Source organism: Oncorhynchus nerka, linkage group LG9a, assembly GCF_034236695.1.
Source record: "Oncorhynchus nerka isolate Pitt River linkage group LG9a, Oner_Uvic_2.0, whole genome shotgun sequence".
Taxonomy (NCBI): domain Eukaryota; kingdom Metazoa; phylum Chordata; class Actinopteri; order Salmoniformes; family Salmonidae; genus Oncorhynchus; species Oncorhynchus nerka.
The window spans coordinates 54,221,587-54,248,779 of record NC_088404.1 but is presented as its reverse complement, the minus strand read 5'-3'; the positions used below and the strand labels follow the sequence as shown (position 1 = coordinate 54,248,779).

At 43.9% G+C, this 27,193-nt stretch overlaps 1 protein-coding gene and 1 long non-coding RNA gene across 7 annotated transcripts in view; one reads left to right on the top strand and one right to left on the bottom strand.

Annotated features, from left to right (window-relative positions):
- Positions 1–27,193, top strand: part of myo9ab (myosin IXAb) — a 220,952-nt gene that overhangs the window by 69,751 nt on the left and 124,008 nt on the right. The window lies entirely within an intron of this gene.
- LOC115134542 (uncharacterized) lies at positions 84–25,982 on the bottom strand. The gene is made up of 3 exons (XR_003864335.2): positions 25,875–25,982; positions 863–1,119; positions 84–529 (listed from the first exon to the last, which is right to left on the bottom strand). It is a non-coding gene; the product is annotated as an uncharacterized LOC115134542 (long non-coding RNA).

The window sequence follows — 27,193 nt, the reverse complement described above, 5'->3', positions numbered from 1 at the left end:
TTATATTGGCAAAAGAGAAATGCTTACTAACAGGGACGTAAACAAATTTGTGCACAACATTTGAGAGAAGATTTTTGTGCGTATTGAACATTTCTGTGATCTTTTTATTTCAGTTCGTGAAACAAATGATAGATGAGGCAGATATGCATACAATCAGGGGTAAATAAAATATATAATAAATAAAAAGCAACATATGGAGAGAGTCATGTGAATAGAGGCACTGCAGATAGTGCTGATGACTGGTCCTTCCGAACCACGCATGAACAAGGGAATCTATATTCGGAGAGCCTGTTTCTGTCCTCCCCTTGACTTTGGTGCAGGGCATGTGATGTCCATAGCCTCTTTGTCGCAAAACTCCCCGATCTTCTCAAAAAGATACGTTTGTCAAGCTGTGTCCAGTCCAGGCGGTGCTTCTACAGGCAGACCATCTACGGGAGGAATGATGTCAGCGTTGCGCAGCAGCTGAAACCTGTTCCCCACTGAGTCTGAACGTTTGATGATGACGACACCAGGCTCCAGAGCATCCAAGCTGTAAAACAGGAAATAACAAAAAAGATTGAGGTAGACATTACAACCTTACACAACATCAATTCACCTCCCAAGTATAGATAAGAATAATCTCATACAATGAAAATGATATTCAGTGCTAGTCCTGCTTGATCTATGGCAGCGCCATGAAGTCAGGTGTTGTTGCCAGCCATAGCGTTCCACCAGCACCGTACCATCCTCCAGTCCAACCAGCTGTGGGATGTTGACCCCTGGCACAGTGCTGTCCTTCACAACACCAGCCATCTCTGACAAAATGCCAGTCTTATTGGAGGTCAATTAAATAATCATAACATGTTGTTTATGCTTTACATACCAAGGTTTGCCATTGATTCCTTGTAGAGCTGCTTTTGTCACATGGCAGCAGCATCTTTCCACCAAGTGTTTTTGTCCTTAGGTGGAGTCCTGATAATACTATTGCATTATCCTCTGCGTAGTCGTTGATGAAGGTCACGCTCCTCATGCTTTAGGTGTAACCTGTGGTTGCTTGGGCCAGCTCTCTTTTTGATGGGAGGAATTAGACCATTCTCCTTCTATGATTGGTGGAGGAGAGTCCGGTGTGTTCTACTGATGCTGAAAGACACACATTCCAGATGCAAATATTTTAGCATTATTATACAATAGATGGCCGTAATCACCGTCAGACACCTGGCTAACTTGATGGGTCGTCAGCTAGCTAGCTAAAAGTGAGCTTTAACTTGGTCTTTTGTTTAGACAAAGGTTTATCTAGCTAAACAATGAACCATAATCCCAATCCATAAAATGCTAGCAATACAAACCGATTGTCATTGCTAGCTAAAATGAACCAAATAGGGTCAATGTTAGCTAGTTAGCTAGCTAACATTAGGCTATAACTAGCGATGCGAAATGGCATTCCGAGAGAACATCATACACATAATGTTAGCTAGCGAGCCAGTCATCTCACGTCAGCTAGCTAGCTAACAGTACGCTTTAACTTGCAATGAAAACAACTTTCTGACAAAATTAGAAAAGTATAACATCTGAAACTGTAGCTAGACTCTTACCGGTATACATGGATGAATGTTTCACAGCAGACTTCAACCCCTTTCATTAAATAAGACGTCCTGTGAACGTTTCTGTTTTGTTTGTACAGATTGCTTGGCCCGTTGTCAAGTCACTCTGGTTCACACTGACCGTGTGCAATGCCATAATAATCATCTTAAACTTTAACCCCCACCCAAACTCTGACCATTTTACCAGCCCTGGCGGAGCTGTTCAGGCTGTTTTCATGTTATCCAGAGCGTTGGTGACTGTAACTGTGTTCCTGGCAGCAATTTAATTCCGCTTTTTTGCTGACATTTACTGACACCAGCCATATTCAACGGGTGTTCAGCGTTCGTAAATTCATCAGTTATTCTGCACTCTGGCACACTCTGATGTTTACAACTCTCCTGTGAAGTAGTGACCCGCAACATACGCCTAGTTTCCTAAAACGGATCACATATTTCCTTCTATGTTGCCAGCTATTGTGGCAGACCCAAGGACTCTTAACAGGTTATTGGGTTTGTTATGCTAGCCTTTCTAGGATAGCTTTCATAACATTGGACTAAGTACAGCAGGCGGTCTACCTGAGAGCTAGCGTTAGCATGTTTCTGTCTAATCATGAGCTCCTGTTAGCACATCTCTCTCCATAATCCATATACCCAGCTCACTGCACACTCTCCAATGGGCTCCCAACATCTGTTCCCTGGATTATACTCATCCCGCGTCTCTCCGATCTCTTGCTCTCTCTTTCTCACTCTCTTTTTCTGGAACATTCCCCTTTTCCCCCCTCTCAGGAAATTGTACAGGATGCATGTACCTTAGCATACAGCTGTGCATGGTATACGAAGACCGTTGTTACGTTAGTATAGCTTCAACAGGAAAGACCATGTTCAATACGTATCATTGTCTCCTTTGGCTGTCCGCTGTCTCGTTGCTCTTCTACATGACAGTTGAAGTCTGATTTCTGGACACTAAGCCATTTGTGTAGCCTCACTTTAAACTAGGGCTGGCACAATTACCGTATAACCGTGTAACCAACGGTTATTGATGAAGACCATCAAGAAAAGAAAATAACGGGTGTCTTCGGAAAGTATTCAGACCCCTTGGCTTTTTCCACATTTTGTTACGTTACAGCCTTATTCTAAAATGAATTAAATAAATACAAATCCTCAGCAATTTACACAATATCCCATAATGACAAAGTGAAAACAACATTTTTTTAGACAATTTTGCAAATGTATTAAAATAAAAAAACTGATACCGTATTTACTTAAGTATTCAGACCCTTTGCTATGAGACTTGAAATTGAGCTCAGGTGCTTCCTGTGTCCATTGATCATCCTTGAGATGTTTCTACAACTTGATTGGAGTCCACCTGTGGTAATTGAAATTGGAAAGGCACACACCTGTCTATATAACGTCCCACAGTTGACAGTGCATGTCGGAGCAAAAACCAAGCCATGAGGTCGAAGTAATTGTCCGTAGAGCTCCGAGACAGGCTTGTGTCAAGGCAGAGATCTGGGGAAGGCTACCAAAACATTTCTGCATCAGTGAAGGTCCCCAAGAACACAGTGGCCTCCATCATTCTTAAATGGAAGAAGTTTTTGGAACCACCAAGACTCTTCCTAGAGCTGGCTGCCCAGCCAAACTGAGCAATCGGGAGAGAAGGGCGGGGAGGTAACAGAGCTCCAGAGTTCCTCTGTGGAGATGGTTGTCCTTCTGGAATGTTCTCCCATCTCTGCAGCACTCCACCAATCAGGCCAATATGGTGGCCAGACAGAATCCACTCCTCAGTAAAAGGCACATGACAGCCCACTTAGAGTTTGCCAAAAGGCACCTAAAGACTCTCAGACCATGAGGAACAATCATGCTGTGGGGATGTTTTTCAATGGCAGGGACTGGGAGACTAGTCAGGATCGAGGCAAAGATGAATGGAGCAAAGTGGAGCGATCCCTGATGAAAACCTGCTCCAGAGCGCTCAACGACCTTCAGGACACAGCCAAGACAACGCAGGAGGGGCTTCGGGACAATTCTCAATGTCCTTGAGTGGCCCAACCAGAGCCTGGACTTGAATCCGATCAAACATCACTGGAGAGACCTGAAAATACCTGAGCAGCAACGCTCCCCATCCAACCAGACAGCTTGAGAGGATCTGCAGAGAAGAATAGGAGAAACTCTCCAAATACAGGTGTGCCAAGCTTGTAGCGTCATACTCCAGGCTGTAATCACTGCCGAAGGTGCTTCAACAAAGTACTGAGTAAATTATCTGAATACTTATGTAAATGTGCTATTTCAGCTTTAGATTTTATTAAATAAATAAGTAAAAATGTCTAAACCTCTTTTTGCTTCGTCATTATTGTGTGTAGATTTAGGGGGGGAATTCAATACATTTTTTAACAATGCTATAACTTAACAAAATGTGGAAAAAGTCAAGCGGTCTGAATACTTTCTGAAGGCACTGTATATGTCTATTAGCAGGGTTTCCCATCCCTCTCCTAGGACCCCCCCCAAACGTTTCACATTTTAGCTTTAACTCTAAACTGGCACACCTGATTTCAAATTATTTAAACTAATCACCAAGCCCTTTGGCTCATAATTACCTCAACTTTACAAAGCACTGGTGGTGATTTATATAAGTATTTATCATTTTATTAACTTGTTTGTTTTGGGGACGAACAACTGACTGAGGACTGTGTGGCGGGGCATTCGTGAGGTTGAGTCCGTTTCTGCGGTAACGGGGACTCTTAATGTGATTTGTTGCTCCTTGCTGAAATTGAGAATGTTCATTCAAATGATGTTAGAACTGATGTGGTGCTTGCAATGGAATGCCTTTTTTTTTGTCTTGTCAAGTGAGTCTAATCAACAAATCACAGCATATATTGATGTGTACATATATTGATCCTGCTTTTACTTCATACTTTGCTGCTGTGGGCAGAGCCGGAAGAAGAACTGTGACATCCCACTCCCTCATTTTCTTCAGTTTAAATGGAAATCAATGAACAAAGTAGACCCCCAGCTGCTATCGAATTAGTGTCTATTGGAGAGCCACCGCCCTTACGTTTACCATTTTTCTCTCCAATGGTAAACGGCCTGAGTCTATGGGTACACTCGCAATGGCTGCCAGTCGACCCATTATGCCGTCGTTGATTTGAACGGGGACGCCCATGCTATTCGTTCTATTTCTATGGTTGCACACGCAGTCAGGAGCGCACATTTCTGTGTTTTTTTGTTGTTGTTGCTATTTGAACGGTTATTACGGTGAACTCTGTCATTTGGCTGGCCAATTACGGTCATCCAAAATGCCATGACCGTCACAGCCCTACTTTAAACTCTACCTTTTCATTTTGACTGGGCTATTATGTCCGGGGCGAAAAACTCTTATGTCGACAACACAGTGCACCAAAAAAAAAAAAAGATTGTCCTTGCTATCACTCAAGACATGCTATCCCGACATCACTCGTACTGCACACAGTTGTCTTGATTGTGTAATGTACTGCCTGTACAGTATACACGCTCCTCCTTGTCAGTCTCTGCATGTGTTGTGCAACTGGCATGAATTAAACAAACGTGTTATCCCAGTTGATTTCTCCCACGGTCGCTGCTGTGTTGTGTAATTATTCATGTGCGCGAGAACTGCTGCTCGGTGTGGGAGTTCAGTATCTCTAAAGATGTGGTGTGTATTGACACACTAGATGTGTGTTCTGTTCATGTCCATTTTCAGTAAAAGTCAGGCCTTGGCTTTGTTGCTATGCTCATACTCATTTTATTCAGGGCTATGTTGTGTTCAGTACAGGTTAGTTTAACTCAGACCAGTCACCTGTATTTGCACCTAATACCACGTTATACCTAAGCAAGTTAAACATGTCTTCGTGTCATAGACTGCACAACTGCAGCACACCCACACACAAAGACAGAATGAAATGGCCTAGCGCAGGAAATGTATTGTCCAAATGGGCTTGATTAAATCGGGGCCTGCTAACTTGGTGACTGGCCAATCAGATTTAGATGAGATTGAAGCCATTAGGCATTTTTAATTGGAGGCCAGTTCCATCATGGGCTGAGCCAGTGAATCGGATCTGCACTCTGCAGCAGTGACCTCACCAACTTGATCCAGTTAGCCTAGCTAGCTATCATCTATCAAACGAATACTTTATCTAGTCAAGAAGAGTACACAAAACATTAGGAACACCTTCCTAATATTGAATTGCACCAGCGTTTCTGCTGCTCCAGAGTCCAATGGCGGCGAGCTTCCCACCACCCCTTCCGACGCTTGTGTGTGCGAATGCCCGGCTACGGAAACCCATTTCATGAATCTCCCGACGAACAGTTCTTGTGCTGACGTTGTAGTTAGGAACTCAGTTTAGAGTTTCGTAACCCGAGGACAGACAATTAAACATGTTTTATTTTTTATCTTGTGTGGCCTACCACTTTGCGGCTGAGCTGTTGTTGCTCCTAGACGTTGCCACGTCATAATAACAGCACTTACAGTTGACCGGGGCAGCTCTAGCAAGGCAGAAATGTAACAAACTGACATGTTGAAAAGGTGGCATCCTATGACGGTGCCACGTTGAAAGTCACTGAGCTCTTCAGTAAGGCCATTCTACTGCCTATGTATTACTATGGAGATTGCATGGCTGTGTGCTCGATTGTATACAACTGTCAGCATCGGGTGTGGCTGAAATAGCCGAATCGACATACTTTTGTACAAGATATGTGTTTTCTGGAAACAAGGGCAGGAAGTACTGCTGAATGATTAACCAAAATGTTTATTTTTTTTTAAATTCCATTTTGTTATTTTTTGTTGTTGTCTGTGTGCTCAATGCCCAGTTTCTCCAGAGATTAATCAGATCAAGCCCGAACTTTGCAATGTAGTAGGGAGTTGTAGTTTCCACCAGGCCAATATTCTACATAGTTTAGTGCAATTGTTTTCATAAGTAACTACAGTGACCACAATCCATTGCGCGCGCCTACTTGTCTGGTCTGTGTGTGTGGCAGACGCAGAGAGGGAGAGAAGAGACTAAAGACATGAGATCGAGAAGGATAGAGAAGTTGCTTCAAGGTGTCTCTACATGAAAATACTTGATCTAGGGGGTTGATAGTTGGTATTCAGCAGTCATAAATGTAGGCCTTGTTTAGAAGAACTACAGAAATAGCGATTTTTGTCAGACTGCATAAGCAGCAGCTCTGTAGAGATGAATTATAAAGTCACCAAATCAAAACACAACTGAAATATTTTATTAAAGTTATGTGAATAAATTATGGTAAATAAGTGATAAGCAATAATAGGAAGTCACTACCATCATGGGAATTGTATTAATGATTTTATTCTGCGTTACAGAAAACCGTGATTTTTTTTTTCTTCCCATAACCGAACCGACTTCAAATAGGAAGTGTGTCATTTTTTGCAAAGCTTTGTGATTGGTTCACTCGAGTGAGCCTTGCGCGTCACTCACAGCACGTAAGAGCGTAGTGCCTGCCAATGCCACCTTTTAGGATTACCGCTATGTTTTCACAGACGCGGGCAGAGTTTAAAAAAGAAAGAAAATACCACAATCATAACTAGCTCACTAGGTGGGTTTAACTGTACCACGATTTTTACTCCCCACACCTTTCAGATATAAAGAATAAGGTATGGTAAAGATTGCGGGGTTTCGTCGAGCTATAACTGGTTCCATTCCATCTCCAGAAAGCACAAGAAAGAGGATTTCATACACTCACCATCTCCGATTTGTTTTCAAATGTTTCTGTAGTTAGAAACCGAGAAGGTTTAGCCTTCCTGGTACAATATTTGGCTGAAAGATAATCTGAGAAATGAAGCTAATTGATTGCACCCAAATTTCATTGTTTAGCATCATTTCTCAGTATCTGTTTAACTACGGAAACTATTTAATGCCTTGCTGAAATTAAACGGAACGACCCAGGAGTCCAGTACAAATGCAGCTTCCTTACAAAATGTCTGCTTCCTCCCTTTGTGCCTCGATCGATAACAGGAACTGAGATCCTAATTACCGTGGCAGATATTGCAGCATTCTAACACACGATGGCATCAGAAGGGCTACGTTGCCTCAGGTGGAGTACTGTAGATTCCAGAAATCCTTTGGATGCTATGGTGGATATCGCAGCATCCTAGACACTAGCTAGCGCAATAAAGGGCCACAGCAAGAGAAAGAGTAGAATAGCATTAGCTTTTAGCATAGCGTTGGTGTAGCCTCAGGCGGTAGAGCTGTTCCATAGATTCCATTAGCCTAGCTACGCTATCTCTGGTGGCTGTTCCCCCTCAGTGAGACCCCCAGTTGGGATACAGCCTGCAGCAGACTTATTCCATCACTTCACTGTGACAGTAATTAAAGCTTTGATTCTCTCTCTACCTCCCTCCCCCCTACTCTTTCAGTTTTTTTTCTACTTTGTCGTTCTGCATGTCGCTCCCTTTGGAAAGAGATCAGTGTCATCTGTTGAAAAAAAGATTGCTTTTGGTTAAAATGATGATTTACAGTACTGTTGCTAAATGGCACAGGGTTGCTTGGCAGGCATTTTGCTTGAGTGAACAAAATACCGTAGCTATGTTTTGACTTCTGATGTCAATTAGAAACAGTGGGCCGTCACCGACGATGAGAAATGAGAACGAATGGGGCTGGCACACTTAATTATTGCTCCAGAAAGGTGTTTGATGTGCACACGCTATCTGAGCTAAAACATGTTGTCATATTGCCAGGTCGGTCAGATCAGTTAAGCCCAGCTAGACATGCTAGGATAGACATTGATTCATATTTCTGGCATCAGACACCGTCTGACGTAAAAGCATCAACAGTGTTCTGAGTTCTGTGACGAGTGGCGTTGCACATATTTTCGTAACCCCCAATGTTTTTTTTTTTGCGCAAGCGGATTCAGTGGGGATTATCCGGGTCATTGAAAAGACTTGTCAGTTCTTTTCTCCCACATGGGGCTTTTGAATACAAATAAGATGTCACAATCTGAATCAATGTGTCTTTATTCAGTATTCGTTGCTTGTAAAAACACAAGTCTTTGTACGCGTTAGGGAAACCATCAGGTTGGAACAGGTCTCTAAAGAACTGCCCTCACCCAGCGCAAACACAAGGCCTCTCAAACGAAACGCATTAGATAGAGTCCAATTCACAGTCCGTAGCCTTTTTGAAACGAGGCCGTGTCGTGAACCACACAGGTGTGCTATTGAGATTCGCCCCTTTTCTGAATGGTTCGAGAGGGGGGAAATATAAAGCAGGGGAGTGTTTGGCTGAAGTTTGAACTTGCCCACGGAGTTATCTTTGCTCCACACACAGCTCTGGCCCAACAGGTGTTGCCATTCCAAGGATGTGTCATATTAGAGGGAAGTGTGTGCGTCTGTGCATGCGTACATGTCTGCGTGGGCTGTGTATACTACACGTGTACGTCTGAGTAGCTCGAGTGGCTCACAGCTTGCTTACCCATCACCCATACTCCCATGTAGGGTGTATGCAGGGTAAGTCTCTCCTAATAGTCTTTCCTCCCTCCAAACCCTCTGTGTTTTAACTCTCTCTCCCCTCCGTGTCAAACGCTCTCCCTCATATTCTCATAAATGAACAGTAGCCCGTGTTGCCCTCGTTCCCCTGGCAGTGAGTATGCCGCAGGTTGAGTTAGAATAGAACAACGTCCGCTGTAATAGGCCACCATGAATGAGCTGTAGCACCATACAGCTGTACGTCTTGACTGTGTCTTCCCTTCCAGCAGCAGCAGAGATCAAAAGAGCCCTGTTACAGCGCCCGCTCCCTTCTCCAATCATCTTCCTCCCGTTCCCTCTCCTCTCCTCCTCTGTTTCTGGGTTGGCACAGTGCTACTGGGGCATGTGGGATAGGACTCGTACGAGCAAGGAGAAGGGGGGGATAGAGGGAGAGAAGGAGAGGGGAGAAAGAGAGATATAAGGGATTGAGCCTTAATAAGAGAGATAGGGAGTGGAGCTCTGATGAGACGGTGGAAGGGGGGGTTCCAATTATAGGGGGTTGTTTTTAATGTAGTCCAATTCACTCTTATACAGTGCATTCGAAAAGTATTAAGACCCCTTGACTTTTTCCACATTTTGTTACGTTACAGCCTTATTCTAACACTTATTACGTTTTAATTTTTTTAGTCTACACGCTACCCCATAATGACAAAGCAAAAACAGGTTTTTAGAAATGTTTGCTAACATATTAAAAACTGAAAACTGAAATATTTCATTTACGTAAGTATTCAGACCCTTTACTCAGTACTTTGTTGAAGCACCTTTGGTAGTGACACTACAAGCTTGGCACACCTGTATTTGGGGAGTTTCTCCCATTCGTCTCTGAAGATCCTCTCAAGCTCTGTCAGGTTGGATGGGGAGTGTCGCTGCACAGTTATTTTCAGGTTTCTTCTGAGATGTTTCTTCCATTTAAGAATGATGGAGGCCACTGGGTTCTTGAGGACCTTCAATGCTGCAGAAATGTTTTGGTACCTTTCCCCAGATCTGTGACTCGACACAAGCCTGTCTCGGATTTCTACGGACAATTCCTTCGACCTCATGGTTTGGGTTTTTGCTCTGACATGCACTGTCAACTGTGGGACCTTATATAGACAGGCGTGTGCCTTTCCAAATCATGTCCAATCAATTAAATTTACCACACGTGGACTCCAATCAAGTTGTAGAAACATTGGAAACAGGATTCACCTGAGCTCAATGTTGAGTGTCATAGCAAAGGGTCTGAATACTTATGTAAATAATAATAAGTCATAAATTTGCAAAACTGTTTAAAAATCAGTTTTCTCTTTGTCATTATGGGGTATTGTGTGTAGATTGATGAGGGAAAAATTGTATCATTTTTAGAAGGCTCTAACGTAACAAAATGTGGAAAAGTCCAGTGGTCTGAATACTTTCCGAATGCACTGGAAGTCCACTTTGTGACCAACTAGAACCTTGGCTTGCCTTTCCTTTCAGTCTCGATGGCTTTTTGATAGACCCCTTTATCATGTTATTGTATACAAATAAGGATTCTCCTCCCCCTCCTTGCCCCATCACCTCTCACCGTTTAACCCGCTCCAGCACCTTGTAAACAAAAAAGCTTGGAATGTCTTTGGAGGGTTGACTTTCATCGCTCCATAAAGCGCTTTAACAAGCCAAGTCTGTTTTTGTCTGTGCCTTTACTACTTCCTAGTACTTTATCCTAGTGAACACAAACCATTTTTAAACACCGGGTCCCTCGCAATGGCTTTTCTGACCCCCGAGGCAGAGCAGTGTCAGTAATATCTCCTGTCGCATTGGAGTCCTGCACATTCACTCACAGGATGCATCCCCTGTTTTGAGGCTAATGGCTATTCCGGACGAAAAGACACGTGTGTCATATGCTTTGCTCACTGGCACTGCATCCGTCCCCCTGATGTGGATCTATTTGGATCAATAAATATTTTGGGTGGATCGATATATTTTTTTTAAATCATATTTTGGGTGGATCGATTTATTATTGTTGCTCCTTAATTATTATTATTATTTGTTATTTTTCTATTTTTAATAAATGTTTTACTTCAGTTTTTTTTTTTTTGTCAATACTTACCACTTGTTTTTCTTAACTGCATTGTTGGTTACGGGCTTGAGTTTGAGTTTCTTTTATTTTTACAGGGACAGTGCACATTAATCAACGTTTCAGTAAAAGTGCCGGTTTTAGCCAGCCGGCTAATTTTCAACAGCAGTCCCTGGGCAGGTCATTAAAAACAATTACAATATAGACAATCATTGAGCAGTGAGCATACGCAGAGCAACATAGGACAAGCAAGACATAGCATACAGACAGAGCAACATAGGACAAGCAAGACGTAGCATACAGACAGAGCAACATAGGACAAGCAAGACGTAGCATACAGACAGAGCAACATAGGACAAGCAAGACGTAGCATACAGACAGAGCAACATAGGACAAGCAAGACGTAGCATACAGACAGAGCAACATAGGACAAGCAAGACGTAGCATACAGACAGAGCAACATAGGACAAGCAAGACGTAGCATACAGACAGAGCAACAGGACAAGCAAGACGTAGCATACAGACAGAGCAACATAGGACAAGCAAGACGTAGCATACAGACAGAGCAACATAGGACAAGCAAGACGTAGCATACAGACAGAGCAACAGGACAAGCAAGACGTAGCATACAGACAGAGCAACATAGGACAAGCAAGACGTAGCATACAGACAGAGCAACATAGGACAAGCAAGACGTAGCATACAGACAGAGCAACATAGGACAAGCAAGACGTAGCATACAGACAGAGCAACAGGACAAGCAAGACGTAGCATACAGACAGAGCAACAGGACAAGCAAGACGTAGCATACAGACAGAGAAACAGGACAAGCAAGACGTAGCATACAGACAGGGCAACATAGGGCAAGCAAGACGTAGCATACACATAGGGCAAGCAAGACGTAGCATACAGACAGAGCAACATAGGGCAAGCAAGACGTAGCATACAGACAGAGCAACAGGACAAGCAAGACGTAGCATACAGACAGAGCAACAGGACAAGCAAGACGTAGCATACAGACAGAGCAACAGGACAAGCAAGACGTAGCATACAGACAGAGCAACAGGACAAGCAAGACGTAGCATACAGACAGGGCAACATAGGGCAAGCAAGACGTAGCATACAGACAGGGCAACATAGGGCAAGCAAGACGTAGCATACAGACAGAGCAACAGGACAAGCAAGACGTAGCATACAGACAGAGCAACAGGACAAGCAAGACGTAGCATACAGACAGAGCAACAGGACAAGCAAGACGTAGCATACAGACAGAGCAACAGGACAAGCAAGACGTAGCATACAGACAGAGCAACAGGACAAGCAAGACGTAGCATACAGACAGAGCAACAGGACAAGCAAGACGTAGCATACAGACAGGGCAACATAGGGCAAGCAAGACGTAGCATACAGACAGGGCAACATAGGGCAAGCAAGACGTAGCATACAGACAGAGCAACATAGGGCAAGCAAGACGTAGCATACAGACAGAGCAACAGGACAAGCAAGACGTAGCATACAGACAGAGCAACAGGACAAGCAAGACGTAGCATACAGACAGAGCAACAGGACAAGCAAGACGTAGCATACAGACAGGGCAACATAGGGCAAGCAAGACGTAGCATACAGACAGGGCAACATAGGGCAAGCAAGACGTAGCATACAGACAGAGAAACAGGACAAGCAAGACGTAGCATACAGACAGAGCAACAGGACAAGCAAGACGTAGCATACAGACAGAGCAACAGGACAAGCAAGACGTAGCATACAGACAGAGCAACAGGACAAGCAAGACGTAGCATACAGACAGAGCAACAGGACAAGCAAGACGTAGCATACAGACAGAGAAACAGGACAAGCAAGACGTAGCATACAGACAGAGCAACAGGACAAGCAAGACGTAGCATACAGACAGAGCAACAGGACAAGCAAGACGTAGCATACAGACAGGGCAACATAGGGCAAGCAAGACGTAGCATACAGACAGGGCAACATAGGGCAAGCAAGACGTAGCATACAGACAGGGCAACATAGGGCAAGCAAGACGTAGCATACAGACAGGGCAACATAGGGCAAGCAAGACGTAGCATACAGACAGGGCAACATAGGGCAAGCAAGACGTAGCATACAGACAGAGCAACAGGAGAAGCAAGACGTAGCATACAGACAGAGCAACAGGACAAGCAAGACGTAGCATACAGACAGAGCAACAGGACAAGCAAGACGTAGCATACAGACAGAGCAACAGGACAAGCAAGACGTAGCATACAGACAGAGCAACAGGACAAGCAAGACGTAGCATACAGACAGGGCAACATAGGGCAAGCAAGACGTAGCATACAGACAGGGCAACATAGGGCAAGCAAGACGTAGCATACAGACAGGGCAACATAGGGGGCAAGCAAGACGTAGCATACAGACAGGGCAACATAGGGGGCAAGCAAGACGTAGCATACAGACAGGGCAACATAGGGGGCAAGCAAGACGTAGCATACAGACAGAGCAACATAGGGGGCAAGCAAGACGTAGCATACAGACAGAGCAACATAGGGGGCAAGCAAGACGTAGCATACAGACAGAGCAACATAGGGGGCAAGCAAGACGTAGCATACAGACAGAGCAACATAGGGGGCAAGCAAGACGTAGCATACAGACAGAGCAACATAGGGGGCAAGCAAGACGTAGCATACAGACAGAGCAACAGGGCAAGCAAGACGTAGCATACAGACAGAGCAACAGGGCAAGCAAGACGTAGCATACAGACAGAGCAACAGGACAAGCAAGACGTAGCATACAGACAGAGCAACATAGGGCAAGCAAGACGTAGCATACAGACAGAGCAACATAGGGCAAGCAAGACGTAGCATACAGACAGAGCAACATAGGGCAAGCAAGACGTAGCATACAGACAGAGCAACATAGGACAAGCAAGACGTAGCATACAGACAGAGCAACAGAACAAAAAGCAGCAAGTAAGTAAGCATTTCACTGTAAGGTGAACACCTGTTGTATTCAGCGCATGTGACAAATAAAATGTGAATTTATTTGGATTTGATATTTGGGCGTGGATCTATATCATTGTGTGTACTTGTATGGTTTGACCCTAATGTGTATTACAGGGATCCAGTTGTTTTTTTCAGCACAGCATTCTATTTTGCTCCTTTGTACCAATTCCCTCCTTGCCTGTGCAATTACAAATCCATGCGATTCTAAATACCCAGTTAGACGCTCTTTGTGTGTTTCTGTTTGTGTGCTGTTTGTGTGTGTTTTTTTTAGCGATTGACACCGCGAGTGTGCTGTTAGGATCTGAGTGGGCTCTGTGTGTGTGTGTTGGTTTTGGGATTACATGTGGTACGTGTTACAGTAGCCAGTCGTAATGTCACGTCGGAGCTGTGCACTGGTAGCCCTGATGTAAAAATAGGCTGCGCTGCTGAAACAAACGGGGCTGCACCCAGAGTATTGGTCCCTCCATAGAGAGTTGGAAAGAGACTCCATAGAGAGAGGTAGACAGACGGAGACATTTCAGACAGAGATATTTCAGAAGGACACATTTCAGACAGACAGCTGGACACGTTTCTGACAGACAGGAAATCCTGACTATTTACAGGAAGGGGAAAAAAAGAGAGGAGAAGAGTCTCATTTGAAGGAAATCCCGTTTCTTCCTTCGCTCCCCAAAAGTTTCTCAGTTTCCTCCTTCCCCGCTAGACGGAGATAAGACGACAAGAAGCCGAGGCCTCTTATTAAATCAACTTGAGTAAATCCACCATTCCAACCGCTCGATAATTCAACTTCCATCTCTCTTCCCCAGCGGTTTGGGTAACACAATACCAAGCTATGGAGGAAAGAGATTGACCGATAACTCCTCTGCCTGCCATTTTGGCTTTAGCCATGCGACCGTTGCTAAGTGAGTTAATGGAAATCAGACTTCCTGTTAAAAGTATAGGTTATTTATACCTAGGTTCGGAAACGGACAAAGTGGAGGCATTAGTGTAATGCCAATAAATCTGGCCAGTCTCGTAAACTTTGAAACTGTCCTGTTATTGAGTGAGCTCACCTTTTTAGAGAAAGATATTTTATACATAAACACAAGTATGTGGGCACCCATTCAAATGAGTGGATTTGGCTATTTCAGCCACACCCATTGCTGACAGGTTTATAAAATCGAGCACACACAGATCGAGCAATCTCCATAGACACAAATTTGCAGTAGAATGACCTTACTGAATAGCTCAGTGACTGTCAACGTGGCATCGTCATAGGATGCCACCTTTCCAACAAGTCAGTTTGTCGATTTTTCTTCCCTGTTAGAGCTGCCTCGGTCAATTGTGAGTGCTGTTATTCTGAAGTGGGAAACGTCTCGGAGCAACAACGGCTCAGCCGCAAAGTGGTAGGCCACACATGCTCACAGAACAGGACCGCTAAAGTGCTGAAGCGCGTAAAAACCGTCTGTCCTCGGTTGCAACACTCACTACCAAGTTCTAAATTGCCTCTGAAAGCAACATCAGCACAATAACTGTTTGTTCCATGGCCGAGCAGCCGCATGCATGCCTAAGATCAACGTGCACAATGCCAAGCGTCGCATGGGGTGGTGTGGACTCTGGAGCCGTGGAAACGCTTTCTCTGGAGTGATGAATCACGCTTCACCATCTGGCAGTCCGACGGACGAATCTGGGTATGGCGGATACCAGGAGAACGCTTGCTGCCCCAAAGTATAGTGCCACCTGTAAAGTTTGGTGGAGGAGGAATAATGGTCTGGGGCTGTTTTTCATGATTAATTATTAATGCCCATGATTTTGGAATGAGATGGTCGATGAGCAGGTGGCCACATACTTTTGGTCATGTACTGTTCATTCCTTCTGAATCAAGAAATAAATTGCCAAACTCACAGCCCTGGTTAGTAATAGTATGCCATCTCCAAATCGCCACACTTCCATCCCTGGATATTAAGGATGCATGGCGGAACACCACACCTCAGGTTAACGCTGTGGACTCATCATATGCTTTAACCCTATGGGGCCTATTGAAACAGTGTTTCGTGACCCCTTCCCTATTGAACATCACATTACATTTTGTCATTTCAGTCATTTTATTCAGGATTTAGCCTAATAATATACATTTTGGGGTGATTTCGTCACGTTACCAATTTGTCTCTTGGTGTAAAGTCCCTCGATGCTACCTGCTACTTCATAGTCATAACCAACACAAACACAGCTACACCTACCCAAGCTAGCATCTACCTTTCATCACTCAACCGCCTCAGCTATTGTATCAATGTTTGTGTTACATTCCTGGCCCATGTAAAAACCACTGTTTGCTGTGTTGACGCAGACAAGCCAAGGCTCTCTACAATGAGATGAGTGTTATGGTCTATTATGGTCTATTCTGCATTCCAAATGGCACCTTTTCCCCTATATAGTGTACTACTTTTGACCAGGTTGTGTGTTTCAGGGAATAGGGTGCTGTTTGAGACACACCCTGCAACTTCTATTGTAATCAGATGGTGTTTTTGTTCTTTTGGGGCCGTCTGAGTTCAGATCAGTCCGGCTGCAGGTATCAGTGCCTGGTCTGCTGGACTGACTTTGGCACGGACAGCCGCTCTTTCACATCCAGAATAAGCAGTTTTCCAGAGCAGAGAGCTCTCTCCCTCTTTCTCTCTTTCTTTCCTGCTCTCCCCCTCTTCCTCTCACTCACACACTGTGACACAGTATGCATGTCACGCAACACAAATTCTGACCCGTAACTTTTCTGGCTCTTTTTCACATTACCAACTCTCTCACACAGACACGTGCTAGAGCGCACACACTTGAATTCGCAAATCTTTTAGCAATTCATAAATCGCTCGGAGCCTCTCTCCTCGCATATGTAAATGCGCGCGCGTGCACACACACCGCTGACTTGGCTTCAGTAGATCTGCTGGTGGAATGTTCTTCACAAGCTAAGGTTAGAACCACTGCGCCGTCTTACCATCAGCAGCGTAGCTTTGGGTAGTTAAATCACCATTTACCATTCCTTTAGTAATATTTTAGGGGGCAATTTATGCATTTGCGTTTCCGACCTTACATTTCAAAGCATTTATGCACAACCCTATATATTTACACACACACACACACACACACACACACACACACACACACACACACACACACACACACATACACACATATTTATATATATATAAATATATACAGTGGGGCAAAAAAGTATTTAGTCAGCCACCAATTGTGCAAGTTCTCCCACTTACAAAGATGAGAGAGGCCTGTAATTTTCATCATAGGTACACTTCAACTATGACAGACAAAATGAGAAAAAAAATCCAGAAAATCCCATTGTAGGATTTTTAATAAATTTATTTGCAAATTATGGTGGAAAATAAGTATTTGGTCATTAACAAAAGTTTATCTCAATACTTTGTTATATACCCTTTGTTGGCAATGACAGAGGTCAAACATTTTCTGTAAGTCTTCACAAGGTTTTCACACACTGTTGCTGGTATTTTGGCCCATTCCTCCATGCAGATCTCCTCTAGAGCAGTGATGTTTTGGGGCTGTTGCTGGGCAACACGGACTTTCAACTCCCTCCAAAGATTTTCTATGGGGTTGAGATCTGGAGACTGGCTAGGCCACTCCAGGACCTTGAAATGCTTCTTACGAAGCCACTCCTTCATTGCCCGGGCGGTGTGTTTGGGATCACTGTCATGCTGAAAGACCCAGCCACGTTTCATCTTCAATGCCCTTGCTGATGGAAGGAGGTTTTCACTCAAAATCTCACAATACATGGCCCCATTCATTCTTTCCTTTACACGGATCAGTCGTCCTGGTCCCTTTGCAGAAAAACAGCCTCAAAGCATGATGTTTCCACCCCCATGCTTCACAGTAGGTATGGTGTTCTTTGGATGCAACTCAGCATTCTTTGTCCTCCAAACACGACGTGTTGAGTTTTTACCAAAAAGTTATATTTTGGTTTCATCTGACCATATGACATTCTCCCAATCTTCTTCTGGATCATCCAAATGCTCTCTAGCAAACTTCAGACCGGCCTGGACATGTACTGGATTAAGCAGGGGGACATGTCTGGCACTGCAGGATTTGAGTCCCTGGCGGCGTAGTGTGTTACTGATGGTAGGCTTTGTTACTTTGGACCCAAAATGTTCTACATTGTAGAATAATAGTGAAGACATCAAAACTATGAAATAACACATGGAATCATGTCGTAACCAAAAAAAGTGTTAAACAAATCAAAATATATTTGAGAATCTTCAAAGTAGCCAACCTTTGCCTTGATGACAGCTTTGCAGACTCTTGCCATTCTCTCAACCACTTGTTGGGTTGCTACATGATCCCATCGGTGTTATTTCAATGTACAATGTAGAAAATAGTAAAAATAAAGAAAAACCCTTGAATGAGTAGGTTGTCCACACTTTTTTTTGACTAGTACTGTGTGTGTGTGTATAAATCTATGTTTTAATTTAAAGTGTGCAACTTTTTTAAACCAAGATAAATCACTATAGAGCTCTCTACTAAGTTGAAATGGGTGAGGAATGACTTGGAGTACCGTGCCAATTGTAAAACTTCTAGGTCATGATAAGACTTCAGAGGGAACCATTTAGGGAGCTTGGGATTTGAGGTGTGGACTTCAGGAAATAGGTGCAGGGCTCTCAAATGGCAACTCTTCCTTTTTCTATAGAGTAATGATGCACTATGTAGGGAATAGAGTGCCATGTGGTACACAGCCCAGGTCCGTTAATGTAGATATAGCCCTATACAGTATGCTGTATGGAGGCTAGCCAGAACTGCTGAAGCAGAAAAGTATTGCAGAAAATCAAATTAAATTCATAGAAAATGATGCTGTGACTTGTAGCACCATATGTATTATAGAATCATCAACTGGAATGATGGTTCGCTATAGGATAAGGAACAATGGGGAAAACGTATGCATATGGCAAATCAAATCAAACTTTATTTGTCGCATGCGCCGAATACAACACGTGTGGACCTTACCGCGAAATGCTTACTTACGAGCCCTTAACCAAGAGTGCAGTTCAAGAAAGGGTTAAGAATTGTTTTACCAATAAAACCAATGTAAACAAGAAAAAAAGATAAAAAGTAACAAAGTAAAATAACAATAACGATACTATATACGTGGGGTACCGGTACAGGTGAGTTGAGGTCATTTGCACATGTAGGAAGGGGTGAAGTGACGATGCATAGATAATAAGTAGCAGCAGTGTAAAAACAAAGGAGGGGGGGGTCAATGTACATAGTATGGTGGCCATTTGATTAATTGTTCAGCAGGTTTATGGCTTGAGGGTAGAAGCTGTTAAGGAGCCTTTTGGTCCTAGACTTGGCGCTCCGGTACCGCTTGCCGTGCGGTAGCAGAGAAAACACTCTAAGACTTGGGTGACTGGAGTCTCTGATCATTTTTTGGGCTTTCCTCTGACACTGCCTAGTATATAGGTCCTGGATGGCAGGAAGCTTGGCCCCAGTGATGTACTGGGCTATACGTACTACCCTCTCTAGCGCCTTACGGTCAGATGCCGAGCAGTTACCATACCAGGCAGTGATGCAACCGGTCAGGATGCTCTCTGTGGTGCAGCTGTTTAACTTTTTGAGGATCTGAGGACCCATGCCAAATCTTTTCAGTCTCCTGAGGGGGAATAGGCTTTGTCGTGCCCTCTTCACGACTGTCTTAGTGTGTTTGGACCATGATAGTTGTTGGTGATGTGGACACCAAGGAACTTGATGCTCTCAACCCGCTCCTCTACAGCCTCATCGATGTTAATGGGGGCCCGGTCTCTGACCTCCCTATAGGCTGTCTCATCATTGTCTGTGATCAGTCCTACCACTGTTGTGTCGTCAGCAAACTTAATGATGGTGTTGGAGTCATGTTGGCCACGCAGTTGTGGGTGAACAGGGAGTACAGAAGGGGGCTGAGCACACACCCCTGAGGGGCCCCCGTGTTGAGGATCAACGTAGTAGATATGTTGTTGCCTACCCATACCACCTAAGGTGCGGCCCATCAGGGAGTCCAGGATCCAGTTGCAGAGGGAGGTGTTTAGTCCTAGGGTCCATAGCTTAGTGATGAGCTTTGTGGGCACCATGGTGTTGAACGCTGAGCTGTAGTCAATGAACAACATTCTCGCGTAGGTGTTCCTTTTGTCCATGTGGGAAAGGGCAGCGTGGCGTGTGATTGAGATTGCGTCATCTGTGGATCTGTTGGGGCGGTATGCAAATGTTTTACTTAAAAATAAAAAAAATAAACCTTTATTTACCTAGGCAAGTCAGTTAAGACTGGTGTAGTAGGATTCAATCTTAATCCTGTATTGACACTTTGCTTGTTTGATTGTTCGTCTGATGGCAGAGCGGGATTAGCATCCGGATTAGTGTCCCGCTCCTTGAAAGCGGCAGCTCTAGTCTTTAGCTCAATGCGGATGTTGCCTGTAATCCATGGCTTCTGGTTATGACATGTACGTACGGTCACTGTGGGGATGACGTCGTCAATGCACTTATTGATAAAGTCGATGACTGAGGTGGTATACTCCTCCATGCCATTGAATGAATCCCGGAACATATTCCAGTCTGCTAGCAAAACAGTGGTGTAGCGTAGCATTTGACCACTTCCGTATTGAGTGAGTCACTGGTACTTCCTGCTTTAGTTTTTGGTTGTCAGCAGGAATCCGGAGGATAGAATTATGGTCAGATTTGCCAAATGGAGGGCGAGGGAGAGCTTTGTATGCATCTGTGTTTGTAGTAAAGGTGGTCTAGAGTATTTTTTTTCTCTCCGGTTGCACATGTGACATGCTGGTAGAAATGAGGTCAAAGGGATTTAAGTTTGCCTGCATTAAAGTCCCCGGCCACTAGGAGCGCTGCATCTGGATGAGCATTTTCTTGTTTGCTTATGGCCTTATACACAAACACATGTATACGCACACACTGGTACCAACATGAACTAAGAGGGATGTTTAACAGTGTAACAGTGCAACTTCAACCATAAATGAGTTACTTATCTTACTGTATGTCGTGTTCTGTTATTTAACCCATCAATATGAAGAAATCCATTGCACGAGGCCAGTCACGTTACTGAACACACACTACAGACTCCGTCTGCATGGCAACAGTCTTGCCAACCCCGATGTCGTAAAGCCATCAGGGCCCGTAATGAGATTAGGCATAATCTCATCGATTTAAACTGTATAATGATTTATGGGCCTTTGTGTGTTTATGTTTGTATTTGGGGGATTGTGTGTGTGTGTCTCTCTCGCGCTCTCTCTCTCTCTCTCTCGCTCTCTCTCTCTCTCTCTCTCTGTGTGTGTATCTATGTGTGCTCTGGCACTTACGTGTGTGACGCCTCTGTCATACAGTGCACACTGGAAAGAGGCCCCGTGTTCAACAGCAGAGAGTCTCTCAGGATTAACACTTCAAAATAGTGAAGTAGGCTCTTCCCAACAGGCATTGGGCATGTGAAATGGTTCACTAGATTATTAACGTTCTGTGTCAGTCACACTTAGTAACTTGACACGTTATTCTTTCTGTGATTAGACAGAGGCATCACACACACACACACACACACACACACACACGGCGTGTAGCTTGGTTCGTGACTAGAACCAGAGCGGTAAGCCTAACACTAGGCTAACCGCTAACTGCTAGCCCCACTGATGATCGGTAAAGGAACTCACGACTGCAGTCAGGGCTATACTGTACTTATGTCTGGAACAGCACACACAAATCACCCTTCCACACTCTCCCAACTTGGCACACGGCCACAGCCCCTCAGTTCCTGTCAGAGCCAGTTGGGTAATTAACTTTTCATCAGGTAGAGTTAAACCCAGTCTACAGCCCTGTACCCCCCCCCCCCCCCCCCCCCCCTCCCTCTGTCTTCATACTGCAGGCTGACGCTGACAGTCAGAGTGGCTGATGTTGAAAAGAGGCTGGCCGGAGCATTTTATTGGAGCCCCGCAGCGCACAACCCTTTCTGAGCCCAATGGGATCCAGATGTGGCTTTTCAAGCCTGGTGACAATCACAATTTGGGTGTGCGGGAGATTCAGGAGTCACTGCCAGACACACACATCCGTGTGTGAGTGGGCGCACACGTTCACATACATAGTATACAGATACTTTAACATATACACTAACACAGGCACACACAAATTCCAACACACAAACATGCAAGCGCACACACATACTCACAGGAGAGAAAACACTGAAACACACCCACCCATTCATTACAGTGTAGATCTAGTGTGCCCATATGCATTACATACTAGATTGTGTCAGATTAAGTGTTTGTGATACAAACATGTAGAATTTAGAATGCTAAAGTGATTCATAAGAGGTATTTCAGATCATGTCTTCGCATGGTCTCCGAAACAGGACACTGTTCACTGGTGTCCTAGCTAGCTAGCTACTTCCCTCGCCGTAACGTAACAGGACTGCGTGAAAGCAGTGCTCGGCAGGCCCGGGACGAAGGACACTGCACCGGTGTCCTAGCTAGCTAGCTACTTCCCTCGCCGTAACGTAACAGGACTGAGTGAAAGCAGTGCTCGGCAGGCCCGGGACGAAGGACACTGCACCGGTGTTCTAGCTAGCTACTTCCCTCGCCGTAACGTAACAGGACTCCGTGAAAGCAGTGCTCGGCAGGCCCGGGACGAAGGACACTGCACCGGTGTTCTAGCTAGCTATTTCCCTCGCCATAACGTTAACAGAAGTCCAGACCCTCGTGGTGGCTACCCCATAGTTCATGCTAAGGTAGCCACGCAGAGCGACATACCAATTAATATCACGTCATTCGTCACTATGGGCTGACAGGAACTTTGTAACAATGGACCCTGTGCGAATTGGGCAGCCCGTGATAATTGGATAGCCACCCATGCAGAGACATACACATGGTTTTAATGAGTTCATCTGACTCTGGGTAAGTAGTAACGGGGCTTGATTGCCAAAATCTCTCACTATTCCTTTATTACATTTTTTTTGGAGCGGCTGCAACGATTTAGCAGTGACTGCCTGCCGCTGCTAAATTAATGTAGGAGAAATACTATTTCATAACACTCTGCCTACATCACATTAAGCCCTGAGGGTCCCTCTTTCAGACACAGCGTGTTAGCCGCCGTCTCTGCCTGTATTCCAAATGGCACCCTATTCCCTTTATAGTGCACTACTTTTGACCAGTTTCCATAGGACTGTGGTCAAAAGTAGGGCACTATATAAAGAATAGGGTGCCATTTGGGATGCACTCTGTGTACGAGCCCTAATCAGCGATGGCATTTCACACAAAGGTAATGCTGTGGGATTTTCTAAACAAGTCTGAGTGGAGGTGATGGCTCAGAGCCATTATAATTCTCTCCCACAGCAGGCTTTGATCCAGGATGACATGTTTTCTATGTGGGAGACTTTCAGAAAAGCAAACTACAGTGGTTCGTCCTTTAAAAGTTGCAGTGTACTGCGGCGCAGCTTGCATGGTGCCGCAGAATTCTATTGCACGTTATTTAAGTGTGAACCACTGGTACCATTTAATGCTAGTTAGTGCTAGTTTGACCACCAGAGGGCATCGTTGAGAAGCATTTAATAGCCTTCAATCGTGGCTGTACTAGAGAATTTGAAACCTGTTTTTGTAAGAACATAGAATATGGGACTGATTTTGCTTAATTATTTTGATTAATATTATGGTGTTTCTATTCCAAGAAAAACGAAAATCCTCTGGGTTTCCGTTAGGATGGAAGAGAAAATATGGCACTATACAATGTGGAGGTCGGGAGTACAGTACTGGGGTATTTAGGGAGACCGGGGTTCAATTCCCCGATGGGGAGGAAGGAGTAGGCTGTCCTTGTTAATAAGAATTTGTTCTTAACTAACTTGCCTAGTTAAATAAAGGTTACACTAAGAGCATAACATTTCCACACCCTACTTTTCTAATTCTAGTCTAACCAATACCCAAATGGAGATTCTGTGAAAATAAAAATCTCATTTATCAACACCAGTCCCCATGCTTGTCTCAGAGCAGCGCGAAACGGTGCAAAATAGTTGTAGGCTATTGCTTCAAATCCTATTGCTTCTAACTTCAATATGCTCTTTAAATAAATAAGACCTACACCACTTTTAACAGCACATTACTCAACACTAGTGAGACTCAAGTCGCCTACAGTTTATCGAGAAAAAAAAATCATGTGACTCTCCGCCAATAATTACATATTGAGGATTGGAGGATATTTCTGTAATTCAGTGATATTTATTCCCATAGTATTTCGTTATGGATCCATAACTAAATTAACATTGGCATTTTGAAAGCGTTTTTATCATTCTTTTATTAACAAAAGCATAAAGATGCCATTAGTTACATTATTTTAGTTTGAACGTGCAGACTGGCACTAAGAACAGAGGGAACGTTTCCCTAGTCAGCTCCGTTTTTAGTGCAATACCCCTTAAAGTGTTGCCAGTGTGGCGGGGTGGGGGTCGCCCCCACCCCAATCTAATAAAAACATTAGTGTAACAACAGTTTTGGTAAGTTATACTGATGTTGTGCACAATTATTCATTTCTATTTAGGTTTATGTCGCCCATTCATTGTCAGTTAAAGACACAGTAGGACCCAAAATCATAATCAGTGCTCGTACTAAACCACAAATGACCTCTAAATCCCGCAGCATAATCGCAAAACTTTTAGTGGAGCAAACACTGGACATCACACTTGATGCATATTCTGTAATCATCGCATCGTCATATGTCCAGTAGCTAACTTGAATCTTCCGCAAATAAGAGTAAATGGCCATTGGGAGAGCAACACAAACACACACACACACACACACACACACACACACACACACGCTATAACAAGAGAGCGGGGAGGGGGTGAAAAAGTAGGTCCTGTCATTTTCATAGGCTGCTGTAAAAGTGATGTTAATACTATCACACAATGAGTGTGTAATGCAAATGAATGTGCTGCACAAATGAATGTCCTCCCCCTACATTCAGGCGGAGATCCGTCTGACTTGTATAATTACGGCCCAATCTCCCAAGTTATCTTGCTTAGCCAAGGTACTAAAAGTATTGCACTGACTGTTGACCAATAGGTTTGAAGCTTATTTACTGCAATTCTATACATTTTGTCATAGGGTGCTAACAAAATGTTGTGGCTTTTAAACTAATTTCCTTGCAATTCTATAGGCTGAGAAACCTGAATTAAAAAAAATGTTGACATGGGCTAGTTGATCTGGACATTTCTGACAAGTTACAAATAGCTCTCGGAAATGATGATGCACTACCCAATTTACAAATTGCACCTTGTGCAGTCTACTAGTACAACTTTCAAGAGTAAGTTTAAAGCCGGACTGAGTTCCTTAAAAAAAGTTTTTTATAATAATTGAGTGGCTGGTCGGGGGACCCCCTCACCCCTCCTACTGACCCCTCCCACAGTTTGGGAATCACTGCTCTAACTCACTATCACATGTCTGATGGGCTACATACTCACTCATTGGATGGCTCTGTCATCGAACGGGTATCCGCCTATAAATATCTGGGCGTTTGGAATTGATAAAGATCTAATGTTTTATAGAAAACATACTGATGAGCTAGTTAAAAAGCTAAGAATTTAAAGTAGGCTTCTTTTTTTAGAAATAGATTTAGCCTCTCCCTGAACAGCAGGAAGCAGATTGTGCAGTCAACTTTCCTGCCAGTTCTTGACTATGGTGACAGCATTTACCAGAATGTAGCAAAAAGATAACTACCAAGACCGCTATAAATATGTTACATTACATCTTAAACCATTGGATGTCGTCTACCGTAGCGCCCACAGTTTTAATACTCACTACTGCATCCTGTATCAGAATGTCGGCTGAGCTCAAGTCCTGTAGATCACTTCATTACTCCCTTCTTGTTTACAAAGCTCTGCTCCACAAGCTTTCAACATACCTCATTTCCCTGTTCAAATATACAAATATGAGATAGCAAATCCGTTTGCAGGGTTGGTTAACCCTTGAGGTCCTGCTCGTCTCCACAAAGTTTGGTAAATCCACCTATAGTTTTTAACGCACCGCAGTTAGGGAATACCATTAAAAAAAACAAATTACACCTTGATTTCCTGGTGCTGATAGGGCAGTTTACTGAAGTGTGCAGTTGTTTCAATTGACTCTTATAACGTGTTGTAATAACCTGATGTAATGTATTTATAGCTGTCTTGGTAGTTATCTTTATGTTGTATGTGTTGATGGAACTTTTGTCCTCAGGGCACCATTGTAAATGAGACGCTGGTCTCAATTGGGCTTCCCCGAGTAAATAAATAATAAATTATAACCGAGTGAAAGCTTGTCTTGTCGTTTTAGTATTCTACACACGGTATTGGTACAACATTCAAAATGTTTTTTTATTTTTTTAGGCCTATCTGAAATGCAGGCATATACACCAACTGTCATTTTGCACAGAAGAAAGCATGTGATGTTGAGAGAAGCCACAGGAAAACGGGTAGCCCAAGATGCGTCACCTCGGAGCATAACCAATAGGCTACATTGGTCATTGATCTTATACCTGTCAAATAACGCAAAGAATAACAGATACCTTTTAAAAGATGCAATGAAGTAAAAGGAAAAGGCCTAAACTATACATTACCATAAAGAATTAGCCAAACAACCAGTAGGCTTACATGAGGGAAAGACAATGAATTCATTATTCTTGCACGGTGGCCAGGGCCATAAAGGTTGTAGCTTACCATTTAGGCAAGTTGCAGCCTCCTCCATGCTGTGTTGAACCTCATGAGAAGTTTCTGATTCCAGTCTCCTTCCTGGCAGAATGTACTTGTCCGGTCCCCCTAAAATGCCAGCTGGAACAGCTGGGCTTTTCGTTCACTAAACAACCTTCTTCAGAGTGGAGAAGGAATTTCCGCACATTGCCGTCGATGTCCCAAATGTAATCCAAATTCACGTTTCGGTGCCGACCACATTGCTGACAAAGGCCCGCCCGCCGTATCTTTTGAAGAAAACTGAGTGGGGTCTGTTTGTTGTTTCTGGCTGTGGTTGCGATTTCGCTTTGCAAGAATCAATAAACTCTGCTTCCACTTGTTCAGTTTTGCTTAGGTCCAACAGGTTGTCAGGTGCTAGTGGCTGGGGGTAACGGAGATTCCGGTGCTTGCTGT